We start from the raw sequence: 9,176 nt of genomic DNA, 5'->3' as shown, positions 1-9,176 counted from the left end.
AATCCTTGCAGTAAATCAATAAGTTCACATTCACTTGTTGCAGAAACTAACATCATTCGTGAAGCTAATGAGAGAAATACATGTTCCACAACATCATCTAGAAACGATAACAGTTTATCATAATAATTGTTAACATTAAACAAACCAATTGGCTTATTGTGGATGTTTAATTGTGGCCAGCAAACAGTATGAAATATTTCCTCCAAAGTACCGAAACCTCCTGGCAAAGCAATGAAAGCATCTGAATGTTCAATCATTTGAGTAATTCGTTCATACATTTGTCCACTTTCATTTCTTCTCTTATTGTTGGTCCTCCAGTAAGATTAGCTAAAGTAATCGGAATAATGCCTAAGACTTCACTTCCACCTGTATGCGCAGCTTTAGTAATTTTTCCCATGAGACCAATTTCACCACCACCATATACCAAATGAATCTTTTTTTCAGCAAGTGTTATTCCAAGCTTTTCTGCTACTTCTTCATAAATTGAATCTTTTCCTGCACTAGATCCACAAAATACACAAATATTTTTGATTTTACTTACCGTGAACGTTGACATGTTGAAAAATATGTTTTTTGTAATTGTTAGATCAAAACATATGAATTTATAAGCGTATCATGCCAAAAATCAATATTTGAACAGGAAATTATTATTAATAAAAGAAAATAAAAATGACATAAAATTAAAACACATATATACAGCGTAGTTGTGATTGTGGCTCACATCTTCCTCTGATTTTACGTTCAGTAACGGCTTCAACGCCTTCTATGAGTCGAGAATATGCTTCACATCCAATTTTCTTATAAATTGGCAAACATGGTCTTTTAACGTCAGATTCCCAAGACAAAATTGTGTGTATATATATATATATATATATACTACTTATCAAAATAGATATGTGTTACTACAGTAGGATCTTTGTAAGGCTGATTCCACCGCCCATATTGATATTCCTCCTGTTGAAATTGCCACCATAGTTTAAGAAGTTCATTTTGCACGTACCCACTAGAATGCGTATCAAGAACCTCTAGAAAATTATCAAAAGGCTCTTTACTCAGACCATTCTTAATGACTAAAATTTTATCTTCTCTATTCATTGATGTCATTCCAACATTTTTGCATTTCCCCTTGCAAGTCCACCTTGCACATTTATGACATCCACCTATACGTTTAGCTCTTCGCTTTTTGGCATATGTGCTTTTACCAAATCCTGGCGTATGTCTTATTATTATTTCACTTGCTTCCCCAACCAATCGGACTTTTGCTTCAATTATCAAACGGACATCATTCGGTATGCCATAAGACATCATCAACCTTAGTCGCTCACATCTAGCTTTATATATTTTTTTCAGCGCATTATCTGGTAAACAAGCAAAATATTTACGAAGATTCACAATACAAGATTCCATATTATTATTATATATATATTTCAATTATTTTGGGAAAACTGAAGAAACCGACATAGACAGTCACGGAGTCCGTTATCCGCCACTTAACCGGGAAATGAACTAGAATCTGCAAAAACAGAATATGAAAATATCAAACAACTATTATGGATCATATAAAGGCATAAACTCATCATTAAGAATTTCATTTTCTATAAAAAGCTTAAGTCTTTGCCCATTAACTTTAAACACATCATTATTTTTAGGATTTTCAATATCAACAGCACCATGAGGATAAACAAATTTAACTATAAATGATCCTGACCATCTCGATCTTAATTTTCCTGGAAATAAATGCAAACGAGAATTATAAAGTAAAACTTTTTGTCCAATTTCAAATCACTTTGTCATAATATTTTTATCATGAAAGGCTTTAGTTTTATCTTTATAAATCTTTGAATTTTCATATGCATCATTTCTTAATTCTTCAAGTTCATTTAATTGCAATTTTCTTAATTTAGATGCATCATCTAAATTAATATTAAATGCTTTAATTGCCCAATAAGCTTTATGTTCAAGTTCAACCGGTAAATGACAATGCTTACCAAAAACTAACCTATATGGTGACATCCCTAATGATGTTTTAAATGCAGTTCTATATGCCCATAATGCATCAGTTAATCTTAAAGACCAATCTTTTCGAGTTGGATTAACTGTTTTTTTCTAAAATTTTTTTTATTTCTCTATTTGCAAGTTCAACTTGACCATTACTTTGAGGATGATATGGGGTAGATACTTTATGTGTAATGCCATATTTTCTTAACAAAGAAGAAAATGATTTATTTATAAAATGACTTCCCCCATCACTAATTATTGCTCTAGGTATTCCAAACCGGCTAAAATATTTTCTTTTAAAAATTTTATAACAACTTTATGATCATTAGTTCTACATGCAATTGCTTCAATCCATTTTGAAACATAATCAACAGCGACTAAAATGTCGGTAAATCCAAAAGATAATGGAAATGGACCCATAAAATCTATCCCCAAACTATCAAATATTTCAATAATTATGATTGGATTTAAAGACATCATGTTTCGTTTTGAAATTGATCCCATTTTCTGACAGTTTTCACAAGATTTGCAAAATAAATGCGTATATTTGAATAAAGACGGCCAATAAAAACCACATTGTAAGATTTTTGTAGCTGTTTTATTGGATGAAAAATGACCTCCACATGCTTCAGAATGACAAAATTTAATAACATTACTTATTTCATTGTCGGGTATGCATCGTCGAAAAATTTGATCAGGACAATACTTAAACAAGTAAGGATCATCCCAAAATATTTTTTTAACTTCTACCAAGAATTTATTCTTATCCTGTGAATTCCAATGAGAAGACATTTTATTTGTCACAAGAAAATTTACAATGTTAGCAAACCATGGCATAATAGTGGCATAAAAAAACTGATCATCTGGAAAATTTTCATTTATTGGTATTTCATTAGGAGATGATTCAGTTATTATTCTAGATAAATGATCGGCTACGACATTTTCTTTTCCTTTTTTATCTTTAATTATAATATCAAATTCTTGTAACAATAAAATCCACCGTATTAATCTTGGCTTAACATCTTGTTTATTTGATAAATATTTTATGGCAGAATGATCAGTGTAAACAATAGTAGTAGAACCAATTAAATAAGATCGAAATTTATCTAATGCAAATACTACTGAAAGTAATTCTTTTTCAGTAGTTGAATAATTTATTTGAGCACTATTTAAGGTTCTACTAGCATAATAGATTGCATAAGGTTTTCCTTCTTTTCTTTGTCCTAACACAGCTCCTATAGCATAATCACTTGCATCACACATTAATTCAAATGGTAAAGACCAATCTGGAGGTTGTAAAATAAGTGATGTAATTAAAAGGTTAATTATTTTTTGAAAAGCATTTTCACATTTCTGAGTCCATTCCAATTGTGTATCTTTTGTTAAAAGATTTGAAATTGGTTTAGATATTACACTGAAATTTTTTATAAATCTTCTATAAAATCCTGCATGACCCAAGAATGATCGAACTTCTTTAACCGTTTTTGGTGATGTTAAATTAGCAATAACATCAACTTTGGCTTTATCAACTTCAATTTCTTTTTCAGATATCACATGTCCTAACACAATCCCAGATTTAACTATATAATGACATTTTTCCCAATTTAAAACAAGATTTTTTTCTTCACATCTTTTTAATACTTCTTCTAGGTTTTTAAGACAATTTTCAAATAAGTTTCCAAAAACAGTTATATCATTCATAAAAAATTCTACAAATTCTTCAATCATATCACTGAAAACACTTAACATGCATCTTTGAAAAGTCGCCGGAGCATTACATAAACCAAATGGCATTCTTTTAAATGCAAAAGTTCCAAAAGGACAAGTGAAAATAGTTTTTTCTTGATCTTCTAATGATATAGGTATTTGATAATACCATGAATACCCATCAAGAAAACAGTAATAAGAATTTCCTGCTACTTTTTCTAGAATTTGATCTAAAAATGGCTGTGGGAAATGATCTTTTCTAGTTGCATCATTTAATTTTCTATAATCAATACACATACGCCAACTAGATGGAATTCTAGCTTGTAATAACTCTCCCTTTTCATTTTTTATAACAGTGATGCCTGACTTTTTAGGTAGTACTTGTGTTGGACTTACCCATTTACTATCTGAGATTGGATAAATAATTCCAGCATCTAATAATTTTAATACTTCATTCTTAACAACTTCCTTCATATGTGGATTTAACCTTCTTTGTGGTTGTTGATATGTTTTAGCATTTTCTTCCAAGTGAATTCTATGTGTGCAAATTAAAAGATTTATACCTTTTATATCTTTCAAAGTCCATCCAATTGCATTTTTATATTTTTTAAGTAAGTTAATTAAATCTTCTTCTTGATTTGGTAAAAGAGTGGAAGAAATTACAACATGACATGTTTTATTTTCACCAAGAAATACATATTTCAATTCTAATGGTAAAACTTTTAATTCAAGTTTTGTATTAACATTTTCTTTATTTTCAGACTCAAAACTTTCAATTGAAAAAACTTCAGATTTTTGATTTTCTTTTTGTATATTTTATTCCACAATTGTTTCTATTTCATTATCATATTCATTTATACTTGGTTGTTTACATAAATTGAACACATTAAGTTCTAGAGTCATATTTCCAAAAGACAATTTCATTATTCCATTTCGACAATTAATTAAAGCATTTGAAGTTGCTAGAAATGGCCGTCCCAATATTACTGAAATTTCATTATGTACTTCTATTGGTTGTGTATACTTCTATTGGTTGTGATCCAAGACAATAAAATCTACAAGATATATGAATTTATCAACTTGAACCAACACATCTTCTACAATACCTCTAGGTATTTTGATTGACCTATCCGCCAGTAAGAGAGTAACAGAAGTGGGTTTTAATTCACCTAAATTAAGTTTTTCATAAACCGAATAACGAAGTAAATTCACACTTGCTCCCAAATCTAACAAAGCTTTTTTAATTTTATTTTCTCAAATAATAAATGAAATTGTTGGACAACCAGGATCTTTATATTTTAAACTTGAATTATTTTGTAGAATAGAACTTACTTGTTCAGTCAAGAATGCTTTCTTTTTCACATACAATTTTCTCTTCACAGTACATAAGTCTTTTAAAAATTTTGCATAGGAATGTACTTGTTTAATAGTATCTAATAATGGAATATTTATCTTTACTTGTTTAAAAACTTCATAGATATCAGAATCAGTTTTTTTTTTTTGATTTGTTAATGCATGAGGAAATGATGGATGTTTATTTGACTCATTTACTATTTCAGATGATTTATTATTCACCATATTATTCTTAGAATTTAAGGTATCATCATTTTCGAAAGTATCAGGATTATCATCCTTACTCTTTGATTTTAAATGATCATTGTTTTCATTACTAAATGGATCATTAACTATTTTACCACTTCTAAGCGTAATAACAGATTTTATTTGATCAATTTTTTCATTTTTTAATTCTTGATTTTTATTTTTAGGATTAGGTTGAGGTTGAGGTGGAAATTTTCCTTTTTCTTGAATATTAAGTGCAGATGCAAATTTTGCAAGAGTTTCTTTCAAATCACTCATAGATTGACTGTTTTGAATATTGATAGACTCTTGCTTTTGGATAAATGCATGAATTACATCTTCAAAGTTTTTTCTTGGAGGTGTAACATAAGGAATATAACCTTGATGATTTTGGTTATTTTGAAAATATTGTTGTGAGGGTTGTACATTATTATCATTCCTCCAACTAAAATTAGGATGATTTTTCCATCCAAGATTATATGATTGTGAAAAAAGATATAATATTGGTTTTTTATAATTGTTAACATAATTTGCTTGTTCATGGAGACATTCTTTAAATGAAGGTAATGTTGGAAAATATTTTGTAGAATGATCATGTGTATCACATATATGACAAACAATTTCATGAATACTTTTTAATTGACCACTTTTTTTTATTTCTAATGACTCAATTTTTCTTGCTAAAGATGCAAGTTTAGCTTGAATATCTATATCATCTTTAAGATTATAGATACCACCCCCATTTGTTGAATTATTGATTTTAGTTGTTGGTGGTTCTATTGTGCCTATATTATCCCAATTTTGAGCATTTTCTGCTAATGAATCCAAATACTCCATAGCTTCATTTGGGTTTTTATATTCAAAAGTTCTATTACACATGAATTCTATCATTTGCCTATCTTTAGGTATAAGACCTTCATAAAAATGAGAAACTATTCTCCATGTTTTAAAACCATGATGTGGGCATGTATTAAGTAATTCTTTATGTCTATCCCAACATTGATAAAATGTTTCTCCTTATTTTTGAGAAAAAGTTGTAATTTGTCTTTTAAAAGAGTTTGTTCTATGGGAAGGGAAAAAATTTTGAGAAATTGTTGTTGAATTTCTTCCCATGATCTTATTGAACTTGATCTTAAATTTTGTAGCCATGTTTTAGCTTTATCTTTTAAAGAAAAACGGAAAAGCTTTAATCGAACTATATCCATGCTACAATTTTGATCATTATAAGTATTACAAACTTCTTCAAATTCTCTTAGATGTAAATATGGATTTTCAGAATCTAAGCCATGAAAATTTGGTAAAAGTTGAATAATTTGAGGTTTAAAGTTGAAATTAGATGCATCAGGAGAAAAAACTAAACAAGATGGGGCACTAGTTCTATTAGGATTCATATGGTGCCTAAGTGTTCTTAATTGATCATGTTCTTGATTATTGTTATTATTATTATTATTATTATCTTGATTATTTGAATTATCATCCATGTTTAAATTATTTTCAGATACTCGAATAAGTCTACCACTTTTTTTACGATTCCAAATACTCATACAAGTAAAAACAATACAATACTTATAAATAACACATAAATAACAAATATAAACTTAATTTATACCTCCCCGGCAACGGCGCCAAAAACTTGCTACTACTTAAATTATAATTCACCCAAGTGTAGGTTGTCTGCAAGTAATATATTTCGTGAGTACGAGATTGATCCACAGAGAGGTTATTTTTAGTTTAAATTTATTAATTTATAAATTACCAAATTCAAGAATGAAGTTTACAAATTATAAAATTTTGTCAAGGCTCAAGGATTTATTCTTGGTTTATGTAACATTGTTTAAATAAAAGTAAAACAAAGGAAACCACCATAAATAATGGTTCCAAGAGAAATTAAATAATTAAACACATATAATATAATATAGTTCCCACTATAGAAAATACCGAATTAACCGATATTTTATATATGGTACCTATGATTATATATATAACTATATAAATATATAATTGCATAAAGTAAATGTTAAATTAAATCATTATATTTCATTTAGATTAACCGGTAGAGCCACGCTATTGCCTAAATGAAATATAAGATTTAATAAGTTAGTTGCGATAAAGTAAAAGTTAGTTGCGATAAAGTAAATGTTAGATTGTTAGATGTTAGTATTAAATCATAATATTGCATTTAAAACAATCGGCAGAGCCACGCTATTGTCTAAATGAAATATATGATATAATTATATAAATATATATATACACACACATATATATAATATAACAATAATAATAATCGATGAAATATTAATTGTATCAAAATTAAACAACAAATCAAGATAACAACTTCAATGGTATCAAGCATTTGATGTAAATTGATAACAACAAATAATTCATTTTTATACCTACAATAAAAAGAAGTTAGGAAATGAAATAAAATAAATAAAGAATATACAAAATATAAACAATCTTACTTCACCAAGAATTCATCCTCTTCACCTTTACATAATAGATTAGCTTGCCATGAGCTTACTTTTGATCAATACTAAAATCATCTCTCATAGCTAAGAAAATGAAAGAAAAATATTGGAACTTAGAACTTTGATACACACTCACACTATATTTTACAATGAGATAGAATGATTTTCAAGCTAGCACAAAGCCTCTATTTATAGGCCAAATGAGAGAAAGAGTCAAAAATTTTAATAATGTCATGTAGTTGTAATAGTAGTTTTTATCTCCTCCAACTTCAATTCAATGGCCCTTCTTTCAATGCTATGTTCCACGACCTTAAGCACCGAATTTGACTTGGCTCAAAACAAAAAACATGTAGGGAATTGTCTGTAGATGAATTTGGCTACTTGGTTCACCTCATTTGGTTAAATATTGAATTATTTATGATTTTTTTACTATAAGCTGGTCATAGTAAAAGTAAATCTGTTCTCCTTTTGATATTTGCACAATTTGATCATCTTAATGAATTTTTTAGGCAATCATATCTTCTGCAAAGTTGTAGATAATTTCTCAAGGATTCCAAACATGTTTGAATCACCTCCATTTGAATTTTGTCGCTTGAGTTATCATTATTTTACCAAAACGTAGAAAACCTGAAAATAAAACATATTTAGTAAGACACTTAAATATAAACAATCAATACTAAAATAACATAATTTTATAATTTTATTGAAACTTAAATTTTAAAATATAGGTTTTAACATATAATAAATTATTAATTTTAAGTTTCATCAAACGTACTTACATAAACGTTGACGTGCCATCATATCGTAAAACTTTACATAAATATACTTGCATCGTACATACTTGGACATACAAAAACATAATCATTTTGCGTAGGGATATCTTTCAAAGAAAATGACCCATATATAAATGTGCCTGATCAGACTAAACCACAGTATTTGGCTGACAGGGATGTCCACTGTCACATACATAAGATCCTCGGTCATACTTTACCGGGTGGATTGGTCCTTGGTCATACTTTACCGCTTTCCAATCCTGATCAAACCCGGCCATAATTTACCGAGGGGGAGAGGTCCTCGGCCACGTTCACTGACTTCTAAACCCGTTCATATTTGGTCACAAGTCATTTAGCATACCTCAAAATTAAAACGTTTTTTTTTGCACGTCGAACATACATAAAAACGACGAGGGCTTCGTTAAAATGCTCTGGACATGCTACCCTAACCAAAGCAGCAAATATTTAGGAGATCCCAACGAAGCCTGCAAACAAAACTTGAGAAAACGTGAAGAACATGCACAAATTTTCACAGCTCGAGCGGTTTTACGATAGAAATCATATCTCTCTCATTTCTTATCAGAAAATTTCGAATTTACTGCCACATCAAAGATAACAAAGAGTACTACAATTCATATGTTGAAATCATTTC

General features: G+C 28.9%; 1 non-coding gene across 1 annotated transcript; it reads left to right on the top strand.

The window, feature by feature from the left end:
- Nucleotides 1-6,232: 6,232 nt before the first annotated feature.
- LOC142513020 (small nucleolar RNA R71) lies at nt 6,233-6,343 on the top strand. The gene has a single exon (XR_012808988.1). It is a non-coding gene; the product is annotated as a small nucleolar RNA R71 (small nucleolar RNA).
- The last annotated feature ends 2,833 nt before the right edge of the window (nt 6,344-9,176 follow it).

This window comes from Primulina tabacum, chromosome 10 (assembly GCF_025594145.1).
Source record: "Primulina tabacum isolate GXHZ01 chromosome 10, ASM2559414v2, whole genome shotgun sequence".
Classification (NCBI taxonomy): Eukaryota; Viridiplantae; Streptophyta; class Magnoliopsida; order Lamiales; family Gesneriaceae; genus Primulina; species Primulina tabacum.
The sequence above is the reverse complement of the archived record's forward strand: the minus strand, read 5'-3'. Positions and strand labels throughout refer to the sequence as shown.